The sequence below is a fragment of the Xenopus laevis genome, chromosome 8L (genome assembly GCF_017654675.1).
Source record: "Xenopus laevis strain J_2021 chromosome 8L, Xenopus_laevis_v10.1, whole genome shotgun sequence".
In the NCBI taxonomy this organism is placed as follows: domain Eukaryota; kingdom Metazoa; phylum Chordata; class Amphibia; order Anura; family Pipidae; genus Xenopus; species Xenopus laevis.
Window position 1 is genome coordinate 127,867,873 of NC_054385.1, and position 23,305 is coordinate 127,891,177.

The following is a 23,305-nucleotide window of genomic DNA, read 5'->3' on the forward strand; positions in this document are numbered from 1 at the left end:
CTTTTTCCAAACCGCGGGCGACTTTTTAAGCTCATAATACGTTTTTTTGCAGCAAAAACCCGGAGAAGAATTTCGCTCATCACTAGCAGGGAGCATAACGGGGTGTAGGGAGCTGATGCCCGTCAGACACAGGGTGCTGAGCCCAATACTGTGGGTGCAACACTATATTTAAAAATTGTTCTGTATCTGAGAACTAAAGGGCACAAATGATGTACCCCTACGTAACCCTGCTGAGCAGCTACGGAGAAATATGCCGGGGGTTCTGGAGCAATGACTATGGAATGTAGATTTACCCTATATAAATCCCAATCTGTGTATTTATAAAATATTTCCTAGACCTCCCGTTTGGCAGATCCAAAGCCCCCTCGCCTCCCAGTCGTTATGACTCACCAGAGATAGAGGGAAAGAGGAAATTAAGAGGCTTCTCTCTCTCTAGAGTTTGTCTCGCGCCTCTAAACTGAGTGCATCTGAAATACACCTGATACGTCTCACTCGCTACAAAGGAATCACCCAAAAAACTCCGACATCATGGGTGTCACAAACAGGTTCCCACTAATGACTCCCTTGCCGCATATTCCCGGCCGTGTAATGAGATTTTATAGACATGCTCGTTGCCTCCCTAACATCTCCCAGACTCAGCGGAATGTAATGTGGCTCAGCTACATGGTTTATATACTGTATATTGGTCTCATCATCCTAATCATCCGCACACCCTGTTCCCTTATTGGGATACTGTCATGGGAAGAAACATTTTTTTCAAAATGAATCAGTTAATAGTGCTGCTCCAGCAGAATTCTGCACTGAAATCCATTTCTCAAAAGAGCAAACAGATTTTTTTATATTTAATTTTAAAATCTGACATGGGGCTAGACATATTGTCAATTTCCCAGCTGCCCCAAGTCATGTGACTTGTGCCTGCAAGTCACATGACTTGCAGGCACTATTAACTGATGCGTTTTGAAAAAAACATGTTTTCCGATGACAGGATCCCTTTAAGTACAGGAGGCTCATTCTAAGCAACAAAAAGGAGGGCTCATTCACAAACCCAAGTTCAAATTAAAGGCACAAATCACCATCTTTTTTTTACCTAAAAATCATTGTTTTTTCCCTAGAATTCTAGTATTGCTTGGCTCCAACTTCCATTTCCTGCACCAGAATTCCTTTTTTGCTTACTGCATTTGTGTGTATAATATTACTTCTGGCATGCAGGATCAATAATAAGTTAGTTGCACCCATGAATACGACCCGCAAGCTGCAGGCTAGCGGTAAGTCCCGCATTATCTAATATCCATAAACACTACTGATAACACCCATGTCCTTGTTCCCACAACAAGACACAAGTCAAAGCATTTGACTCAACCTTTAGAACCCATGAGCAACATTCAGAAGTAAAAAGAGTTGGGGAGTAACACAAGCATGAAAAATGTTCCCGGGTTGCCAAATAAGGGCTGTGATTGGCCATTTAGTAGCCACTATGTGTATTATCAACCTACATTGAGGCTCCACTTGGCAGTGCACCTCGTTTTTATACAACCAAAACTTGCCTCCAAGCCTGGAATTCAAAAATAAGCACCTGCTTTGAGGACACTGAGAGCAACATCCAAGGGGTTGGAGAGCAACATGTTACTCACGAGCTACTGGTTGGGGGATCACTGATTTAGAGCTTTAAGTGGGTCCTGAAAGCAGACCCTGTGGTTGCAAGGGGCTCAGTAGTATAGAGGGCCTTGAGAAAATTCAATATATCTTAATAAAAAAAGGTCAACTTACCAATATTCTAGGACTTTTAATTGAATTTGCCGTGGTGACCCACAACATCTAGTTACGCCATTGGTCCTGAGCAGGTAGTAACTAAAGGGCTCCCTTTAGATGAGAGTTCACATTTTTGTCTGTCCTTGTGTATGCAACAAACATTGCATGATGCCATAGAGACGGAACAGAAATGGCGATACCTACTGCAAATGTGGTTGTTATTGTTATTGATCATTGTTATCGGTTGCAATGACGGAAAACAGAAGCCTTGTGTGTGAGGTTGTATGTGCCCACGGATTGGAGGGGGCTGCTCATCCCTACCCATAATCCTGTGGCCATACTCTCCATAATAACCTCAGCTGGAACTGGATCACAAGATCACGACTTCCATGGGCAACTCAACACACCTCCTATACATTATCAAGTTAACGTGGTGGGGAGTAAGGTCATCTTCTGCCCTCAGCCTCAATGAACCCACCACCTTTTCTGACTTCTTCTGTAACTGCCACTTTCAGCCTTTTATCATCTTTCAGAGAGACGCATTCACCCTGCCCCCACCGGACCTGCTGCAGAATTATTGTATAGTCTGAAATCCCACATAATGTCATTTCTTCTAGAAATCCCTACAATTAATTCAGCACATTGTCTAGCGCTCGCTCTTCTATTCACCTGGGGCACCTCAGCTCTCGACCTGTTGTACTAATAATACCCTTTCCTTCCCTAATAAGTTCCTTATTCTAATGTGGCATCACAATATCACACAGTGCTCAGAGCTGAACCACATTTCATAAAGCCAAAATGAAGAAGTTTAAAGGGAAACTCCACACTTCCTTCATTGCATGTGCATTTTTATTGTGGCACTGTATCTAAAATGATGTGACTTGCACAATTTCAGCTCTGCTGGCTGCATGTCATAGATGTTCTGCAGTCCTGGCCCATAGTGCGTACGTTGTAAATCTTTTGAGTTGCCAAGAGCTGCAATTCAGCAGGAGAAGAAAACATCAGGCTTGGCATCCCATTAATGTCCATACTCATTTCTAAAAAAAATTTAAATGCTGCATCTGATGGCAGTTCCTCGACTGACACTACCTAGATTCATAATTGCAGCCAAAGTGAATGCTAATGACCCCACCACCGTGTCTCATGCCAAATATACACCATCCCCCGACAGCCACTGAAGACTCTTTCCTTGGCCATGGGACCATAATATTGGGAATTTGGACTTTCCTCACTGAAGGCTACCTATAGTTAATGGGGGCAAGATGCAATGAAAAATGAATGGCACACTTTATGACCACCATATAAGGGGCAGCACCTGGGTGAGATGTGGACTTAGGGCTGCCACCTGGCCGGTTTTTTACCGGCCTGGCCGGTGAAAATGATGGTAGATCCCAATGTTATCAAAAGGGAAAAAAAGATAAATATATAGGAAGGGCGGTATTTTTTTTCCAGAAAAGGTGGCAACCCTATGTGGACACCATGTTGCAGGCAACTTGTTTGCTTGCAGTTCCATCAATATTTTGGAAGCTGGTGTTTTATATTCGTTTGACCAGGAAAGGATTAATGGGCTCAGGCTTGGTTTATTATACAATGCTGTTGTTTTGTCCTGGGAATATCTCAACATCCAATCCATTCTGATATCTTGGTGTAATTGTTTCATTGGCCCTGACTCATGGCCCCGTACAGTAAACAGAACCTATCGCTCTGTCTGGTTTCCCCTTTGTGAAATGAATCAGGGGTCTCAGAACAGTAAGGCATTGCAAATGATTGTGTGTGTGATCTAATTGTTAGCCGATTGGTTACTTCCTCTCCCAGCTTAGATTGCCCAACGCATATTGGCATTGGTTCCACTATTCTGAGCATTTTTCCTACCCCCGCTGTTTTATGCATCTGGAATGTACAGATGTTTACTCACTGGATAGCCATGCCATCGGCTTCTGCAGAACCTTCTTTGCCCTTGTTGCTTCACATAGACCCTTCAAATACTCAGAATCAATTCTAGTAGTTTCTATGAAGATTTACATCTAGTTCTTAATCTACGTCAACTGGATTTGCTGTGTAATTTAAAAAAAATTTAATCCGAATGACCTCAGAACATGGGCCATATAAGCACTTCAGAGATCAAGAGAAGACTATGACCATCAATACATTCAATAACAAGACTGGCTGCAAGGATAGAGCCAGAACAATAGCAGATGGAGTCCATGCTGCAACAATAACCTTCTAATAATCTTATATTTCTTCTCAAAAACCTAATAGAGCAGGATCTTACTGCTTATGAGACCACTCTACCCCTCTGAAGCTTCCCACAAGGCTACTCAAGCAAATTCTAAAGACAGATCCAAGGAGACGTTCCTTGGCAATAGAATGCAGCCCATGGAATGCTCTGGTTGGGAATATCTGAGGCCCCAATGACAAGTGAAGGGTAGCAGAATACCTGCATTAACTCCAAGTTACCAGAGGAAGACTATATTAGATTGTCAAGCTACGACCAACCCCACAACAAAATACCAGTCATTTCCACCCAGAATTCGATTACAACCTGTGACAGAAAAAATCTTATACGGTAGATCAGGAAATTTATTTTTCTGTCCAGCGAACACAAGAGCGGTTTATTTTAAAGATGAAGAATGTAAATAGAATATCCAGAAGCAAATTGGGTACGGATACAATTATACGGGAACTGACAGGTGCGCAGAGCAAATAAACCACCCTGGCAAGATTGGGAGCCGTGTTTAAAACTAGACAAGGATTATAAAAAATTGTAATAGTTTCCCTTTTAAATTAGAAAATAATTTCAGTCTGTCGGCTCTAAAAACCCTGCGAAACCTCTAAAGAGATCAAATTGCTGCTTGGCGAGGCCAGATGGTTGCTATTAGCAGCTTTCACTGGATAAGAGTTTCTATTTGCAGTTTCAACTGCCTACTTGCATTGTGAGAAATGGGGAACCGCAATGGGGTCCAGTTTGTGCCCCTATCATGCACAAGGCTTGGCTCAGAATAAGATGTAAAACAAAGGCTAAGGATTAGTCAAAGTGAGAAAAATGGAATTGTGTGCTGCCACAAGGAAAAATGTTCAATACAAGTGGTACCACTCTAACTACAAAAAAATATATTATGGTTAAGTAAATAGCAGGGAGATTTACTCACAGTTCACCTCAGTCCCAAGGTGCAAAATCCAAGACACTAGATCCAAAAGGAAGAGTGTGAGGATCTCCAATAATCAAGAACAAATTTTGTTAAAAAAAGTGGAAAATGTATTAGGACAAAAAACGCGTTTCGTGCCTAATGGGTGATTTGCTCATAGGCTCTCTTCCTTTTGGATCTAGTGTCTTGGATTTGTCAAAGTGGCCAAAATGTGTCTGATCATAAAAAAGTGAGGATTGTTTAGGATTATAATAAGGACAGGAGAGTTTGGTATAGGAAAGGCAAAGAAGGTATGCTGCCATTAGGCTAATAATGATTAATTCTGGGCTTTTTTGGAGACCTTATTTCATGTTTCCATTCAGAGTAAAAAGGATTTTTTTCTCCTTGATGACTTGGGGCTAGCTGACAGCTTTAGGGTGATTGTGTTTTGGAACTAATGGGGTTCACAACAACAACAACAGACCCCAGCTTCCTAAAAGGTTGACAGTTGAGTAATCTTGCCTCTTCCATCAAGGTTTGCAACTCAAAACCTTTGAAGGACATTGATTGGAACTGCTGTTTCCCTCATTGACATAGAAAGTTGAAACAGACTGGAACATAGGCAGTACTTTTGTCTGCAATCAACCTTTATAGGTGTCAAATCACCACATGTTTCGGGAATATATCCCTTTTTCAAGTGATATGAAAAAGGGATATATTCCCGAAACATGTCATGATTTGACACCAATAAAGGATGTTCCAGTCTATTTCAACTTTCTTTGTTCATGAATGCTAATACACGGTGGATGGTGGAAGGAAAAAGAATTTATACCACTCTGAAAAATAAGTTTCTTTAACATGGTTCCCTCATGGGTCAGGGAAAGATGGCAGTCAGCTCTGTAGCTTAGGGACCAGGTTTTTTAAAGGACAGACTGGTTTTGGGAGCATCCAGGTCTGGAGTTGTGGAAAGGCCAACAAGGACTGGGCCTAGGGCAACAAGATTTTAGGGGGCGGCATGTTGTCCAACTACACGTTGATTAAAAGGGAGGGGAGAAATCAAGGGGAGGGAAAGAAATCAAATAATATTCCACCTTTGCTTTTTTAGATTTAATTGAGGGTGATAGTTTTTTTGACAAACCCAACTCTGAAATGAGAGAAAGAGGTATTGAATGTATTACATCTTTTATGTGTGCCATGAGGAATCTCTTTATTGGATACAGAAGGAAATTCCTACCTTAAAGGAGGTTCTTTCTTCGCTAAGTCAGTTATGCTTGCAAGAAGCTTTTAGATATAATTTTGAGAAAGAAAAGTCTTCCTATTCTTTTTATTGTGTATGGCCCAGATATCTAGATTTATATGATAAACCCAAGAAAGAATTGCTAACTAAATTGGGATTCATCAGATCTTCTGAATACGGGAATTGAATAGTCAAATATTTCCTGGAAATGTTCTAATTTTTCCCATTTAGTGTTCTAAGTGCTTTAATATTTCTTTTTTTTCATGTATTTCTTTATTTTTCTTTGCTCTAATGTAATTTTATATTTTGTTCAGTTTTAATTTTATGATCTTTTGTTAGATCTTTATTGTTCTTGATTTGTCCAAGAAGAGCATTATTTGCTATTGTATTTTTGGGCTTTTATATTTAATTTCTGGCGTTTTGTTTATGTACTGTTTCATTATTGACTTGCTTATGAATAATAATAAACACATTTCAAATAATAATAAAGGGGGATGGGATGGGACCGGGGCGGCGAACACCCCCAGGCCTAGGGGCGCCCGCTATGTAAATCCGGCTCTGGGAGAATGATTATTACAGGGACAGATTAAATAAGGAGCAGACTTATAACAAGGGAAGCAAACTGCAGATATTTCTCTATAATAAAATAATTTAATTTCCCCTCATTTCCCCCTTCCCATTTCATATCCTTCAGGAGAAAGGCTGGGGGCCCAATAAGTTTGTATGTCAGTAGCCCTGAGCACTCAGGCAGCTCTGAAAGGAGGAAAAAGGGGTCAATTGATCGGTTTGCTCAGAAATAATTTCTAATTTGTCAGCTGGCGCAGTCAATACATCTCAGGGGGGACCAGGCGGAGGGACAGATGCCTTAGACAGCAGCTCCACGAGTGGGAAGGGAGAGGATTTCCAGCAGGAACATAATGATCAGAAGAGCTCTGTCCTGCCATCGGTCAGTTCCAATTTATTCACAGAGGAAATTGACGGCAGAAGGGTTGCACTTGCCACGTCTTGGCTCAGACATCGACGACTGTGGCCAACAAGGTCCAATCAGCTCTTTCCGTCTGACCTTTTCCTACTTGGCACAAAGCCTACACTGCAAGCCTGCCCTTTAAGTAATTAGCTAAATTACTTTTACTTTCATTTTTTTTTTCTATACAGATTTAGCCGATGCAGCTGACAGAGATTGTCACAGACAGAGCTGGATTCTCCTGTACTGAGAACAATTCAGCAGGAACCGACGCCATGTGAGCTCGTAGCTTACGCACAAAGATACCATGATCCAGGGCCTATGCACCCACTACCTCTGCAGTGACTAGGTACTTAAAACCCACCACCTCAGCCGGAAGTCAACCTCTCTCTATGGAATTGGACTCTTCAAGAGAGTCAACAACAGGGTTCATTAAGTGAATTAATTGATTTCCTTCTTGCTAATGGGCCTGATATACGTCACTCAGGAAATGAGACTGCAGCGGCTTCTGAGTTCCAGGCTAAATCTTATTATTTCTTTTACAACCCACCCCCATGTCAATCATTGAATTAAACTGAAGGCATATTGGCCGCACAGATGTGCATAACTCATATAAATTCATTAAACACATAATTACAGTTTATTTTTTAAGCAGCTGCATACGGAAACAGAGATGGTTTACAGTTCCCCATTAGGTTCCTATTAGGTTCCTTCCTGCTTTTCTTTTTGGGAAATTACTGCAATATGACCTCCAAAGGAGCTCCACAATAAGTCAGTTTGGGACAACTTCAAGTTTGGAGGCACGGCACAGCAGAACGTCAGGGGATATTTGCCCAGTCCTTGCATGAGGGTTTCCATGGTCAGGCTGAGCAGTGGTTAAACAATCCATGGTCCCCTAATTAGCTTCCCATGAAATGTACAGCCCCTAGGCAGCCTCTGACAGAATGTCATGGGGCACAGAGCCGGACTGGTTTATAATGTGATGGCTCAAAGGAGCAGCTGCCTTCAAGCTAAGAAAATATAAACAAGAGCAGTGCAAAGAGATCTGAAGCAGCAGCTCCTTTCAAACTGGTCGAGGTTGGGTTGGTTTCAAATGAACAGATAAGACAATCAAGGAATATGCCCTTTGGCAAACACAATGCAGATTGATTCCACCAGGAAGCCAAAAACACAACTCTGCTTACTGTATACACAGTCCAACAGATTTATGGCGAAGGTGCTAAGATAAGTCTACCAAGACTTGCTTGCCCTAGGGATGGGTTTTATGACCTTTGGTGCTCATCTTCATATTTGTAATCGATTTCCAGAGCTGGGGTCTCTGTCATTTTTTGAGAAGAAGACCGTGTTGGATTAGTGATGGTTTAAGAGGATGGTTAGAGATGGTTTAGGGCCATGATGTCCAATACTGTCCATGCCTTGGGTCAATTAACCATGTCACCTTTGAGAGCTAGTTTAGTATAAAGCTATGGTATCATACAAAGAGGTCTATGGAGATCTTGGGCATGTAGGGGGCACTTTCAAGCCTTCCCCATTGTAGAAGGCGACCTGTGAATATCTTGGGCATACTGAAAGCACTTCCAAGTTTTCCCCATCATATATAAGGAAGAAAAGGGATCTGTTTAGACAACATGGGATGGTCCTCTGTAATATGGGTTTGTGACAATTTTTTGAACTCATCCACCTCTGATGTCACTGTAGTGGGTGGTTAAGGGCCAGTGAGAGTATATAAATGAAATTCAGTGGCAATGTTTGAGCGAAGGAGGAGGAAGTTATGCCACAGTGGGGTGGGTCTGAGCCCGCTACCCATCCAGAGTCAGAACCTTCAGGTATTGACCTGTGCACCACTTCTACTAATGTCAAGGTAGGAGATATAGACTCCTCTAAGCTAGTTACAGTTTAAGAGATGGTAGGGCTCATTAACCTTTCCCCAGAGCTATGTGGTGCAAAAGCAATCTCCCTAGTGCTCATCAAACAAGCACTTGTGCACCGGGGATGGGTAGGTGGGGAGTATATGTGCTCCCCCACCCGCCCCCTTTTAGATAGAGTGTTGCCTATAACACACCAGCACTCTATTCTAAGGGATAGCGGGGGTAGAATGTGCAAAATGGCTGATTGCAGCTTTTTTTAACTTTGCACACTGCATTTTGCAATGTAAATAAACCCTAATGACTTCTGTGCAATATGAGGGGTCCTTTACCAAGACTAGGGGGAAGAAGTACCATTTAGGTACGCAAGAGTGCAACCCTTTGAGATCACTGAACCATTCTGTCTAACCCTAGTTGGACCCAGTGCCAGGTGCAGACTGCAGCAACGGTTGGCGCAAGTCCTTGACGCCCACCATAAAGCTGATGAAAGAATAAAATCCAGATCTCCTATTCCAGAATGATGCTTATCTGAAAACAACTGCATCAGAAGGAACAAACTCTTGATCCAGAGCCACGGTTGTGCCATGTAATGACATTTGGGGCTGAGGCTGGCTGCATTCCTGCCTGTCTATTCAAATGATATTAGAAGAGCCACTTACGTCTCCCAAACAGCTGTGCCTCGTACTGCTCAGGGCTGATTCACGGCTCACAAGCACCACTTACAGAGGGGCCCGACCCGTATTCAGTCTGCCAAGCCTTTCCCATTGTTTGCATCCCTTGCTTCATTAAAAGGCAGATGAGAAGGGAGTGGGATCTGTTTGGGTGGGACACAGGCATGGCCACTGGTCAACGTGTCTTATTTGTAAAATGCTCATGGCCTTACAGACAACAGTCAAACACAAGGGCCTATATGCAAGACATATTAAGCTCCCATGTAGTATTTACTGGGTAGTTATGGGCAATAGAGCTGGCACTCTTTTTTTTACTTATTAGAGCAACCAGCCGCCGCTGAGTGAATAATTGCAAAAATGCAGACAAATTCTTTGTTTTTGCTCCCACAACATACAGATCACCGACACAAGTAGCAGGAATTATGGGCTCATCTCATTATCACAGGGGCAAAATGCAAAAAAAGCAGGTACATTCCGCCATGTTTCTTAGGCTACAGGCGGATTCTCGACCTGCGGACAAAGGCAAACAGTGATGTCGTTAGCACCCCGGGTTCCCCCTTTTGAAAGGATAACAAGTTTGTCCTTAGCAGTGTCATTGTGCAGTATGCCAGACTCCCAGCAACTCCCTAATGAACTGAAAATGACCAAGGCCGGTGCCAAAACACTTCCCTGACTGTCTGTAGGTGACAAATTGGCTGCTCAATAGATACAGAAGTTTGTAAAGAGCAAATTCACTCTGTAGTTCATAAGGGAGCCAAGGAGTCCGGCCGCTTCCTGGGAACAAGCCCGGATCAATCTGGAATGATAAGGCTTTTAGCCGGCACAAATGATCCGGTCAATTATCTACACATAGGGAACCAAAGGATGGAAAATGAGTTTGGGCACTGGTCACAGCACCGCCCTGAAATTATTAGCCCTTTATACTAATTTATAATCTTGAGATTATATAACATTTAACCCTGAACTAAACCAATTCAAACCAAAAAAAAACAAACCTGGCTGTTTATATTCTCTGCACCGTTTGTTCTCACTCCTGAATGTAGAAGCCAGACCTCGAAGAGGACTGACTGTCCACTTTGCTGCAAACTCATTTCACAGCCTCTTGTCTGTTGTACACAGCCGAACAAAGAGAGGATGTGTTTGTATAACTCCGAGAAGTGCACCAAGAGGGGGGACATAATAGGCACTTCTGAGCGCCATATGGAATTTCATCAGCCGCAAGGGAAACAGATTGGAGAGATAGAGACTATATGAAACAATTGCTCACACTGAAAGGAAAAGAGAAAACTTCCAGGGCCGGGGGGGGGTGGGAGTAAAAAACTAAAAAGGGAATAATACAGTGCCAATACTGTATAATACCCCAGAACACACAGCAGGATAAATACAGTGCCAATTCCATATATAATACCCCAGAACACACAGCAGGATAAATACAGTGCCAATTCCATGTATAATACCCCAGAACACACAGCAGGATAAATACAGTGCCAATTCCATGTATAATACCCCAGAACACACAGCAGGATAAATACAGTGCCAATTCCATGTATAATACCCCAGAACACACAGCAGGATAAATACAGTGCCAATTCCATGTATAATACCCCAGAACACACGCAGGATAAATACAGTGCCAATTCCATGTATAATATCCCAGAACACACAGCAGGATAAATACAGTGCCAATTCCATGTATAATTCCCCAGAACACACAGCAGGATAAATACAGTGCCAATTCCATGTATAATACCCCAGAACACACAGCAGGATAAATACAGTGCCAATTCCATGTATAATATCCCAGAACACACAGCAGGATAAATACAGTGCCAATTCCATGTATAATACCGCAGAACACACAGCAGGATAAATACTAGGGATGCACCGAATCCAGGATTCGGTTCGGGATTCGGCCAGGATTCGGCCTTTTTCAGCAGGATTCGGATTAGGTCGAATCCTTCTGCCTGGCTGAACCGAATCCAAACCCTAATTTGCATATGCAAATTAGGGGCGGGAGGGAAATCACATGACTTTTTGTCAGAAAACGAGGAAGTAAAAAATGTTTTCCCCTTCCCACCCCTAATTTGCATATGCAAATTAGGGTTCGGATTCGGTTCGGTATTCGGCCGAATCTTTCACAAAGGATTCGGGGGTTCGGCCGAATCCAAAATAGTGGATTCGGTGCATCCCTATACAGTGCCAATTCCATGTATAATACCCCAGAACACACAGCAGGATAAATACAGTGCCAATTCCATGTATAATACCCCAGAACACACAGCAGATAAATACAGTGCCAATTCCATGTATAATACCCCAGAACCCACAGCAGGATAAATACAGTGCCAATTCCATGTATAATACCCCAGAACACACAGCAGAATAAATACAGAGCCAATTCCATGTATAATACCCCAGAACACACAGCAGGATAAATACAGTGCCAATTCCATTTATAATACCCCAGAACACACAGCAGATAAATACAGTGCCAATTCCATGTATAATACCCCAGAACACACAGTAGAATGAATACAGTGCCAATTCCATATATATATATCTGTTCTGTGTAGGAAAGTGAGTGGTGTTGGTTTAGGGAGATTTAGACTCCCCAGACCTTCATTAAAAAGATCATATGAGCAAGTGTCATATTGTGATCATGCGGCACTGGGAAGGGAGAAATAACAGATGATTTAGCCCAGGGCTGGTATATTATACCAGTACATCATATGATAGGGGTGTGAGGAGGACTATTGGTACCAGCTGAAGGTGCTGAGTACTGTCTGGTGGAGGGTGGGGGTTGGATGGGAGCAGAGCTCAGATGTGGGACTGGCAGCTGCCGTACAATGTTACACAGGGTGATTTCCTAGGCCAATGCAAAATGTTCTGACCAGATGCCAGTGCCGCTGTGATGCCAGTCTTATCTACTGGTACCAAAAGCCTCCAATCAGGAAGCTTTGGCAAATACCAAGGGGGCCACTGTAACGTACATAGACCAGTGCTTTATATTGGGCATGTGCAGGGGGCCAGTGTTTGTGTACTTGAAATTCCAGGGTCTATTGTGAATCTCAGGCCAGACATGGCATGAATTACACCCCCAGTGGCCATAAAGGGTATTGTTACAGAATTAGAAGTATAAACAGTATAAACACCTCGCTTCCTTTCCCGGGGGGCTGCCTCATTCCCTGGGGATCCCTCTCACCCACTGAGACCAATTAATTCCTGCATTATGTTTCCCTGTGGCTGTAACGCTGTTATTGAGACTGATAAACAAACGCTCTCCGGGGGGCTTACGCATGAGAACTCAGCTTTAAGGCAAAATGAGGGAATATTATAAATATTTAAAGGAAAATCAAGACAATTTACTCCCACGTCTGGGACTTTTTGCAAGCGCAAGCATATAATAGTGCAGAGTATTTAAAGAGTCTCTGTTCCTTCCTGTGCCCTTGGCGCTAGTGGTAGGGCTGGAGAGGGCTGCTGGGTAATTTGGCTGCACTCACACGAGGAAGGAAATATGAACAGAAGGAGTTGGGAATTTTTAGGGAGGGGGCAGAAAATATAGATAGGGATGGTCCTATAGACTGACCCATAAACATGTCACTGCCATTAGTACACATGGACATGTATAAATACAGTGCCAATTCCATGTATAATACCCCAGAACACACAGCAGGATAAATACAGTGCCAATTCCATGTATAATACCCAGAACCCACAGCATGATAAATACAGTGCCAATTCCATGTATAATACCCCAGAACTCACAGCAGGATAAATACAGTGCCAATTCCATGTATAATACCCCAGAACACACAGCAGGATAAATACAGTGCCAATTCCATATATAATACCTCAGAACACACAGCAGGATAAATACAGGGCCAATTCCATGTATAATACCCCAGAACACACAGCAGAATAAATACAGTGCCAATTCCATGTATAATACCCCAGAACACACAGCAGAATAAATACAGTGCCAATTCCATGTATAATACCCCAGAACACACAGCAGAATAAATACAGTGCCAATTCCATGTATAATACCCCAGAACACACAGCAGAATAAATACAGGGCCAATTCCATGTATAATACCCCAGAACACACAGCAGAATAAATACAGTGCCAATTCCATGTATAATACCCCAGAACACACTCCAGGATAAATACAGTGCCAATTCCATGTATAATACCCCAGAACACACAGCAGGATAAATACAGTGCCAATTCCATGTATAATACCCCAGAACACACAGCAGGATAAATACAGTGCCAATTCCATGTATAATACCTCAGAACACACAGCAGGATAAATACAGTGCCAATTCCATGTATAATACCCAGAACACACAGCAGGATAAATACAGTGCCAATTCCATGTATAATACCCAGAACACACAGCAGGATAAATACAGTGCCAATTCCATGTATAATACCCCAGAACACACAGCAGGATAAATACAGTGCCAATTCCATGTATAATACCCCAGAACACACAACAGGAAAAATACAGTGTCAATTCCATGTATAATACCCCAGAACACACAGCAGTATAAATACAGTGCCAATTCCATGTATAATACCACAGAACACACAGCAGGATAAATACAGTGTCAATTCCATGTATAATACCCAAGAACACACATCAGGATAAATACAGAGAAATTCCATGTATAATACCCCAGAACACACAGCAGGATAAATACAGAGACAATTCCATGTATAATAACCCCAGTGGCAGAGATATATATAGGGATGGTCCTATAGACTGACCCATAAACATGTCACTGCCATTAGTACACATGGACACTCTATGGGGGGGGGAGACTGACTCAGAAACATGTCACTTTGGAGCATGGGAGTCCTGAAGCTAAACACAACACTAATCACGGCATTCCTATTGGTACCACTGAGATAGCACGGTCTGTTGCGGCTAATGAACTCTCACTGTAATTAACTAACAGGTCACCCGCTGACCTCCATAATGTAAATACATTGACATCTTAATGATCCAACAAAGTACCCTGGCCAAAGAAATGTCAACTGTGGCTTTTGAATTTTTTGGACTTTTTCTTAGGAGTCACAACCAGCAGTGCAGAAAGGAACAGATATTACATTTACACATGACTGGAAATGTGGAAGGAGTGCATATCAGGAAGTTATGTTTCCTTTCATTAGGCAACTCCAGTTTTGGGTTTGCTTCCCCTTTAGAGTGCACACATTAACCCATTCCCTACCAAGAGTTTCTCAACTAAAATAATCAGAGATTGTGTGCCATAAAGTGTTCTACTGATAAACCAGGAGTTTTCAAGGGCTTAGGGGCCACAGGGGTCAGATTTCTGAGAGCTACATTGTATTTACCCTGTTTCCAGGAGGAGAGGTCAGGGACCCTTTAAGTGCTCTGTGGGTGATTAATGGCTCTGTGGATCAGAGGCTATCAGTCACTTCTTGCAACTGGGTCAGTTCAGGCCGTTTCCAGCAGCGCTGACATACAGTATTACCCAAACTCAGGAGCCTCTGTAAACTGGACCCGTGCCATGTCACATCTCCCTGTCATAAACTGCACTATTTACTGTCCCCATGATGGCAACATAAAATAGTTCCTAAAATCACTCTGCCAGTTGCCATGCCAATAAAGGGGACAATATATACTACAGCGCTAATTCTACAGGTCCAGGGGTACCCAGGGCACAAATAAACACTCACCCCAACTCTCCCCCTAGCTGGCCTTCAGGCTGGGCCCCCTTAGCTCATAACAAGGTTACAGATAAATAGAAACATTGGGGTAACAGTCACCCTGCTATAGTTCCAGGGGTACCCAGGGTACAAATAAACACTCACCCCAAATCTCCCCCTAACTGACCTTCAGACTGGGCCCCCTTAGCTCATAACAAGGTTACAGATAAATAGAAACATTGGGGTAACAGTCACCCTGCTATAGTTCCAGGGGTACCCAGGGTACAAATAAACACTCACCCCAAATCTCCCCCTAACTGACCTTCAGACTGGACCCCCTTAGCTCATAACAAGGTTACAGATAAATAGAAACATTGGGGTAACAGTCACCCTGCTATAGTTCCAGGGGTACCCAGGGTACAAATAAATACTCACCCCAAATCACCCCCTAACTGACCTTCAGGCTGGGCCCCCTTAGCTCATAACAAGGTTACAGATAAATAGAAACATTGGGGTAACAGTCACCCTGCTATAGTTCCAGGGGTACCCAGGGTACAAATAAATACTCACCCCAAATCACCCCCTAACTGACCTTCAGACTGGGCCCCCTTAGCTTATAACAAGGTTACAGATATATAGAAACATTGGGGTGTCACCCTGCTATAGTTCCAGGGGTACCCAGGGTTCAAATAAGCACTCACCCCAAATCTCCCCCTAACTGACCTTCAGGCTGGGCCCCCTTAGCTCATAACAAGGTTACAGATATATAGAAACATTGGGGTGTCACCCTGCTATAGTTCCAGGGGCACCCGGGGTTCAAATAAACACTCACCCCAAATCTCCCCCTAACTGACCTTCAGACTGGGCCCCCTTAGCTCATAACAAGGTTACAGATATATAGAAACATTGGGGTGTCACCCTGCTATAGTTCCAGGGGTACCCAGGGTACAAATAATCACTCACCCCAAATCTCCCCCTTTACTAACCTTCAGACTGGCCCCCTTAGCTCATAACAAGGTTACAGATATATAGAAACATTGGGGTGTCACCCTGCTATAGTTCCAGGCTGGGGCCCCCAGAAGGGCGAGTGAGTGATTGGGGATTGATCAGTTCTTATAGAATAATCAGATACATTTTGGTGACGGGCAGAGAAATCCGGGGGGAGCTGGCGCATCGCTATGACAAATAATTCTATGTTAATTAGCGCTTGATAGAGTTAGCTTCGTTAGGTTTGGGGAGTAATTGCAGCGCGTTCATTAGTCAGATGGATGATGAGAATCTGCAACTCGTATTTCATGTTTTTCTTTTCCATTAGAGAGAAACCCAATTACACTTATTGTTCCAGTGATTTAATCCCGGGCTGCGAGGGGCGGAGCTGTGAGCCCAGCAAATCCCTTCCCTGTGTATTACTGTATATATATATATATATATATGTATATGGGTGAGAGCTGCCATACCGATTGCCTCATGCAATTGTACAAAAGAGGACAACATCGCCCCTAGTGGTGGTAGCAAATCTTTGGTACAAATCAAAAGAACAATTATTTGGTTGATGTTGCTTATACAGCAGCTTTGGTTAAAAAAAATAATCTTAACCGCATTTTCCCATTTCTCAGAGGCTCCGCCCCCAGCTCTGCGGGAGAGGGATTTAAGCGAAGGAACCAGCACATTTCCTCTCTATTTTCTCATGGATACAAATCTCCCCGCTGGGAATGTAAACAGCCTGTCTGCTTTTAAACTGTCACCTCCTCCTCTTTGTCTTTGTCTTTCTCTGTGTCCCCATGGTTCTGACTCTTGAAACAATGTAGCAGAAGTCGCTTCTCCTCCAGTCGGCTTTGGCTACTTTTCATTTCAGCTGTCAGCAGTGCAGAGAATTGAATCTAATTTTTATTTTGGGGTGAAGTTCCCCTTTAAAGCAAGAAAAAGGTTGGGTGCATTGTGGGAAATCCATGTGTCATTTCTGATTACCGACCATTATTTATTATAATGTGCACTGGCATTTCTCACCACCGATACCCTGTCTTTTCACCCATGCCGGGGTCCGACTTCGAACACTGAATGGGCTGATTTAAAGGGCAGAATACTGAGCCCATTCATTATGACCATGGCTAATTCAATTTACTCTGTTTAAAGTATCTGCTACTCTCTATTCACATAGGGGAAACAATGTCTGGGGGTGCATCACCTCCCCCTGCAATCTGACATTCATACAGTCACCCGTCTCCCCTCAGCCTGCAACAGAATCACAAGCAGCACCCAAGCGCTACCCCGTGTTTATTAGATCACGGGCTCCAATGAGCTCAATGACTGGCCATTCACAGTGGCTTTGGCATTGGGGAAACATGGACACAATTTGTCTGCAGACTTGATCATGCCTTTCCATCTCGGGCCCCCTTGGCCATGGGGCCCCTGACAACAGTACCCCCTCAAGGCAGCCCTTACCACCTGGGAGGCCAATGATTCACTTGTTGGGAGATCTTGTGTCTACAGAATATGTAAACAACATGGCAGCACCCACATGTAAGTCAAAATACAACAAATGAGGATGGTGGCCACCCTTGTCCTGCGCCTCACATCAAGAAAATAATGAAAATCACACTGTCTAAAATTAACTCTTCAGCTAATTCCTGCCGTACAGGAACAGTCACAAGCAGCTTCTATTTCCCCCCCCCACCGTCTCCACATAGTACTAAGCCTTTATATTGTACTAAGGTTCCTCCCACTGATATGTATTAATTCAACTTTGCATTTATACTGTAAATACCACCAGCTCTTTAGCACTGCTTAGTGCACATGGGCAGGTTGTTAGAGATTTAGATCCTTATCCGACAGTATCAGTGCCCAATGGAGAATAGACATGTCCTGATCCAGCTTGGAACCCGCAGCAGTGATCTCTAAGGCCCGGCTTATATATTGGCAGAGCTCATCTGAAACACATATAATGTGAGATGTGGCCCTGCACTGATATAAGGGCCCCCATTCCTAGCATACAGAAATACTTATGTAACCTTTAATTGCCTCCCTTGCATAAAGGGCATCTGACCCTTCCTTGAAACTGTTTACTGTATCTGCCATCATAGCGGCTATTGAACCCTGCTTATTTGTTCGCACCCTCACTGGCACTCGCAGTCCATTGTGATAATAGAAAACGAGCCCGGGAGAGGTTTTGTGCCACCAACCCAAGGAGGAACCAATCCAAAATAAGTACAACCGGTTGAAGCCTTTAAATTTCCGATATTCGGCTCTGCTCACATAGGGGAAAACTCTGCTGACGGGAGTGTTGTGGGGCCTAAGTGCTTGTCAGCGTTTCCAGGGACACAATGTGCTGCCGGCAAATGGCTCTACGGAGCATCTATTGGTGTTGGTGGCTCTGCTGGGATGGATAAGATGGTGCTTAAAGCTTCTGCGGGACTACAGTTCCCATCATTCACTGGTGGCCGTTTCTAGATTCAGAGCACAGTCTATGGCAAGGAGTGGGGCAGGATTTAAAGGGGAAGTAAAAGAGGCACGGCTATGGGCGCCAGTTAAACACCAGGATTGGACTTCTGACTTAAGGTGACTACCAGAATCCTCACTGAGCCAGCGCCTGTAGCTGACAGTTAGACATGCCACTTCCCCCATCTCCACAAACAATTCTTCTCTCCCGCAGACCCCTACGCTGGGGCCCCCGGCCTCTGACAGCTCAAACAATGCAAGGGGAAATGAGGCACCGTTCCAGGGAATGATTTCTCTTCCAAAACCCCCAGCTGTTTCTCCGGGGCCCTTGCGTGTAATGTTGTGCTGGTATCATTAGCCCCTTGCAGCTGGCTCAGCCGAGGCACAGGGGTCCCTGACAAGACATTCATCAATGTGGCCCCTGCTGCAGAGTAAATCTTGTGCTGTTTATATCCTTATATGACTCTCAGCTGAAAGTCGTTTCACGTTTCCTACAGGGGTTTCTCTCTCTTTTCCCTGTTCCTAAAAGTTTCAGACAGCTGTGAGTGTGAGTGGCCCTTCCTCGGGCCCCGGGAATATCGTTCAGTGAACCCAAGCAACTCAATGAGACAAATCCTCACTCTTACAGCACATTTCCCTGCTTCCCCCATAATCACACACTCACTCAGCAAACTACATCTCCCAGCATCCTCAGCAAGCTAAGCATATACAGAGCTATGTACACTGTTGCCACTGCATGAGAGGAGCCGGCACTCACTAACACAGACACCAATATCACATGTGAGTGTACACAAATACTGATACATAGAGAAATAGAAGACATACACACATATATCTTTCCCCATGGATAGACAGACAGACAGCACGCGTGGGACTTCAGTTATGTGCAAAAAAATCAGTGGGGTAAGTCGCCGTTTCGCTCCTACACAAAAGGATCTTTCTCAAGACATCACTGCGGCAGCACCTGGACTTTTGTGCCTTTTTTTGGGGTGATAAATAGATAAACAGATACTTATAGATGATTGGAAGATAAATATATAAATACAAGGATAGATAGATAGATAGATGATAGATAGATGATAGATAGATAGATAGATAGATAGATGATAGATAGATAGATAGATGATAGATAGATAGATAGATAAATAGATGATAGATAGATAGATAGATAGATAGATAGATAGATAGATAGATAGATAGATAGATAGATAGATAGATAGATAGATAGATATAGATACATAGATAAACAGATAGCTATGCAAAGAGGAAGAAATACATATAGATATAAAATAGATTACTAATAAATAGACTTAATAATACAGGCAGATAGATATAGATGATATATAAATAATGAGACAGATAGTTAAAGATGATATAACACATATAGATATCACATATGAGAAAGAGAGAATAAATAGATGATAGATGAATAAATAGATGAATAGATAGATAGATAGATAGATAGATAGATAGATAGATAGATAGATAGATAGATAGATAGATATTAGATAGATAGATAGATAGATAGATAGATAGATAGATAGATAGATAGATAGATAGATAGATAGATAGATAGATAGATAGATGAATAAATAGATGAATAGATAGATAGATAGATAGATAGATAGATAGATAGATAGATAGATAGATAGATAGATAGATAGATAGATAGATAATAGATAGATAGATAATAGATAGATAGATAGATAGATAGATAGATAGATAGATAGATAGATAGATAGATAAATATATGATAGATAGATAATAGATAAATATATAGATGAATAAATAGATAGATAGATTAGATAGATAGATAGATAGATAGATAGATAGATAGATAGATAGATAGATAAATATATAGATGAAGAGATAGATAGATAGATAGATAGATAGATAGATAGATAGATAGATAGATAGATAGATAGATAGATAGATAGATAGATGAAGAGATAGATAGATAGATAGATAGATAGATGATAGATGAATACATAGATAGATAAATAGATAGATAGATAGATAGATAGATAGATAGATAGATAGATAGATAAATAGATAGATGAATAAATAGATAGATAGATAGATAGATAGATAGATAGATAGATAGATAGATGCATAAATAGATGAATAGATAGATAAATAGATAGATGATAGATGATAAAAAGACAGATATATTGGAGGGAAATACTTAAGAGCCAATAGTGTGAGTCGTGTGTATGACAGGGGCCAATACTGAATATCGGGGAGTCAGTCTGTGGAACAGTTTGTGGGTCTCTCTCCAGTGCTTTCCTTATTGTGACAGCCAGAACCCCAATACCACAGCCACTGGATACGGGGTTCCCCAGCAATAGTTCCAGTACAAGTCCCAGTATGTGAGCTCAGTGGCACATTATTTGGGGAAAAGGCTGGAATAACTTGAGTGCCTGGGGGGCTTAATCACAAAGGCGGGTGATGTTGGGGTGCAGCTCCCACACTAAGGCACTGAAGGAGTTAAACACAGGTCCCCCCTGGGTTATCCGGGAATTAGCAAAGTTTAGTGGATTTGGGCACAAAGGGAAAGTGGCTCTGAAGGAAACAGATCAGCAAGAGCAGAACCAAACAAAGGGGACCCTTAGCCAATAAACAGTCAGTGCAGCACAGTGTAGATCAGTAGCGAGTATCCAAGTCCCAGCACCCAGCCAGGAGAAGCTGCTGTGCCCATTAAGCATGGAGGTGACTGGGAGCCAAATTCAATGACTAGCTAGCCATCAATACAGCTACCCCCCCCCCCCAGCTCCTTAACCCTCTCAATCAATCGACTATTTGCAACGTGCTGCCTTTCTATTATCTCACTAGCTGTTGCACTAAGGGGTTAAACGGTGGAGCAGTAAAGGGTAAGAAAGCCTCAGCTGCCAATAATAATAATAATAATAATAATATCAGGACTAAATTACATTTACAGACGCTGCAGGGAGAGTGAGTCCTTGGAACATACTACAGGGAGGGAAGGGGGGTCGTGCAGCCCTCCAGCTGTCATCTTCTTGCTGTCAAACTTCCCAAAGCTCCACATAAACAACCCCCTCCCCACAAAATCCTGGCAATGGACCTCGTTCAACTACAACTCCCGGCGGTCATAGTTTGAACAACGTCTGTGCCAGCTGCTTATTTCACTCAAGCAACAAACAATAAACACAAGCGGCGGCAGCTCTCTCTATAGTTCTAGACCACAGAGCTTGCAATCTAAAGCAGTCCCATTGCAATAAGAGATGTGCAGCCTCAGACTGGGGGTTGGCAGAGGGTAAGGGGGTAGGTAGGTGGGGGGCACTTACCTGTCTCCAGTAGAGGAAACAATGAGCAAGTCAGGGGGTGGGGGCACATGCCCCAGATTCCTGGGCTACAGACACTTGTAATAATTCCGTGCGGGCTGCAGCCTCCCTTGTCTCTGTCTCTCCCTAAACTGAAGCAGCGGAGAATAACAAAGTGCTGCTGCCAACAAATCGCACGTCTGAGCCGCCCCCGACCCCTCCCTTTATGGGCAGACTCGCTGCGACTCTTCCCAGTTGCTGCTGCTGCTCCTCCTTCCCCTGCCGCTGCCTCTCATCGACTCCTATCACTACACACGTCCCCGACCCCACCGGCTCCTTCTCTCTGCACTGCCGGTTACTACCTGCGACTTCTACAACAAACACCCCTAAACCGACTGTCTAAGAATCAAAGAAATGTCCTTCTAAGCAATTTCCCTACAGCACATTCACTGCTTGTCTTCCAGTGGGTTTAGAAGTTGCTTCTACTACATTGAATGAGCAGTGAGAACTAGCAGTGCAGAGAATAGAAATAGACAGATAATCTGATATATGACAGTTATTGTACAAAATGACAGTTAATGCTCATTTTTGGCTCTCTGGTAGAGATGGGCGAATTTGCCCCGTTTCGCAAAACGAATTTTCAAGGCAGTTTTGCTAATTTATTCGGCACCGTGAAACGCGGAATTTCACAGCGAATTTTCGCCTGCCGAATTTATTCGCCCATCACTAGTGTCTGGTAGTGATGGGTGAATAAATTCGCCAGGCACGAATTTGCAGTGAATTTCCCGGTTTCGGCATGACAATTCACGGGCAAAAAAATCTGCCGCGTCTAAGAAAATATCGGAGCGCGTCAGAATAGTCACACGAATAAAAATTGTCACAACATGTCAAAATTTATGAGGACGGCCATTGACTTTAGTGCATTCAGACAAAAGAGGCACGTGTATAATAATTGCCGAAGGCGGTAAAATTCACGTCAAATAGACGCCCATTGACTTCAATATGTTTTGCAAATTTTTGCCCGTTTTGCGAACTTCGTGGGAAAATTCGACAGTTTTGACGCGAGCGACTATTTCAATGCGCGTCCAAATTTTTTGAAGCTGGTGAATTTCCATCTGCAAATTTTTACCACAGTTTCTCGTATTTATTAGCCAGCGGCGAAATTCGCTGTGAATTCACGCCTGCCGAATTTATTCCACCACCAGAAGTCCTTAGGCTGAGGGACCACTTTCCAAACTATTATTCCTTCTCCTCTCATTGAACCACTTTATTCTCCTAGTCTCTTTTCTCTACATACTATA

The 23,305-nt window shown here is 43.0% G+C and overlaps 2 protein-coding genes across 4 annotated transcripts in view; one reads left to right on the forward strand and one right to left on the reverse strand.

Annotated features, from left to right (window-relative positions):
* Nucleotides 1-22,174, reverse strand: part of sema6c.L (semaphorin 6C L homeolog) — a 123,233-nt gene extending 101,059 nt beyond the window's left edge. The window contains exon 1 of one of the 3 annotated variants that reach the window (XM_018231503.2): nucleotides 22,029-22,174. The gene's annotated coding sequence lies outside the window, so the exon portion shown is untranslated. Of the gene's footprint in view, nucleotides 1-9,599; nucleotides 11,022-22,028 lie in introns of those variants that run through there. The other 2 variants (XM_018231502.2, XM_041573634.1) reach the window with 2 other exon arrangements.
* The window catches only part of LOC121397224 (CD48 antigen-like), a 626,518-nt gene that overhangs the window by 243,476 nt on the left and 359,737 nt on the right, over nucleotides 1-23,305 (forward strand). The gene's annotated exons all lie outside the window — the stretch shown is intronic.